We start from the raw sequence: 1857 nt of genomic DNA on the forward strand, positions 1-1857 counted from the left end.
AGCATTTCTAAGCATCTTTGCTGAGCAAGGAGTGATACTGGGCACTGCAGGAGGTGGATAGGAAGGTTCACAAAATACCTACTTCCTAGACTCTTGTGGCCTGGCAGAGAAGATGAGACACAAAGCTGACTATGACCAGTAAAAAGTGCTACACAAACACAGGTAAGAGAGAGATTTATTTAACCAGAAATGTGGGTGCAGTCTTCATGAAAGAGATCAGGTTTTACTTGGGCCCTGAAAACTGGGCAGGATTTTGAGGAGGAGAGACGAGGTTTCCAGATACAGAGAACTCCATTCATAAAGTCATAGATGTGAAACAGCATGGAACAAGTTCTGGGAACACAAAGGGCACCAGTCTGACTGGATCAGAGGGTGAATGAGGGAAGAACCCACACACAAAGTTAGAGATGTAAGGGAGAGCTGTGATTTGGAGACAGAAATGTGCCACTGGTGCCAAAAGTGTCTGAGCGAGAATAAGACTTAACGCGAATTGCACTTTCAAAAGATAATGGCAGTCCTCTGCAGGATGAATGAGGAGGAAAGATATTAAAGACGGGGAAATGTTAGATGTGTTGGCATAAGGAGGGCAAAGGAGGTCCAGGTTTAGGGCAAGTGCAGTTGTAATGAAATTCAGGGAATTTGCTCAAACACTCCAAACAAACACTCCGAACAAACACTCCGAACAAACAAATGGTATGGATGTTCTCAAATCAAAAGAAAGGTGGGCGAGCAAAGCAACCTGATCAAAGTGCTTTGTCCATTTGCCTCTTTCTAAGTTAACTGTTGGTGTCCCTTGCGTTGCCACCATTTCCCAAAGGAACCTACACAGCCTTTTCTGGAAGTGTCTTCCTCAAATTTGTCGTTTATAACCACAATGGGTACACCTTTCCTAGAAGTATCATGACACCAGGTTGATGCACGGAGTGTATAGAGCCAGCTCGTGTATCCATCTCCCTGCTCCAAAAATCCATTTAATATATTGTCCTAGGATAGAGGACATATCAAATATTAAACTGATAAGAACAAATACTATACTTTATCTTAGCCAAAAAGCTGAGAAGCAATAGTAATTATTTTTTGGCTCTTAATTTAGCACTGATATTGGTTTTAGGACAGTTAGAAAGTTCCTGACACCCATTTTGTGTTTATAGACTCTCAGCTTTCACTGGAAGATACCATTCTGAAATCCTGATATGTGGACAAGATAAAGGCCAAGAAAAAAGGGCACTGACTCCTCAGTAGCCCAGGTCAAAGCAGCATATGAGAGAAGGGAATGATAGGAGAGCAAGTGGTGTCCTAACTAAAATAATGTAGATACCATCTATAGATTAAAGTATTAAAAATGAGGAATCAAAATGTATACCTTAAAATTGGGGATATTGATAATTATTATTGCCCCTCTGAGAGACAATATGATACATGATCTCTGAAGATCCTAATTGTCTCAAGACATGATTCGTGTTAACTTTCACTAACCTCAAGGATAATAATGTGTGATACTAAACCAAGTCTCAGCCTAGAAAAATTTGTTTATTTTTTTAAGATACAAGTGTTTTATTTTTTCCCTAAATCCTTATTTAAATTCCAGCTAGTTAACATACAGTGCAACACCAGTCTCAGGTACAGAATTTAGTGACTTATCATTTACATACAACACCTCGTGCTTAACACAAGTGCCCTCCTTAATGCCCATCTCCTGTTTAACCCATTCCCCTCCCCCACCTCTCAAGTAATCATCAGTTTGTTCTCTCTAGTTAAGAGTTTATCTCTTGGTTTCATCTCTACTTTTCTCCCTGTGTTCATTTGTTTTGCTTCTTAAACTCCACATTAAAAACAAACAAACAAACAAAAAAAACG

General features: G+C 39.6%; 1 non-coding gene across 1 annotated transcript; it reads right to left on the reverse strand.

Annotated features, from left to right (window-relative positions):
• Positions 1 to 873: 873 nt before the first annotated feature.
• Positions 874 to 1065, reverse strand: LOC144232549 (U2 spliceosomal RNA). Its single transcript, XR_013335439.1, has one exon. It is a non-coding gene; the product is annotated as a U2 spliceosomal RNA (small nuclear RNA).
• Positions 1066 to 1857: the final 792 nt, after the last annotated feature.

Source organism: Crocuta crocuta, unplaced genomic scaffold (assembly GCF_008692635.1).
Source record: "Crocuta crocuta isolate KB4526 unplaced genomic scaffold, BGI_CrCroc_1.0 scaffold14, whole genome shotgun sequence".
NCBI classification, from domain to species: domain Eukaryota; kingdom Metazoa; phylum Chordata; class Mammalia; order Carnivora; family Hyaenidae; genus Crocuta; species Crocuta crocuta.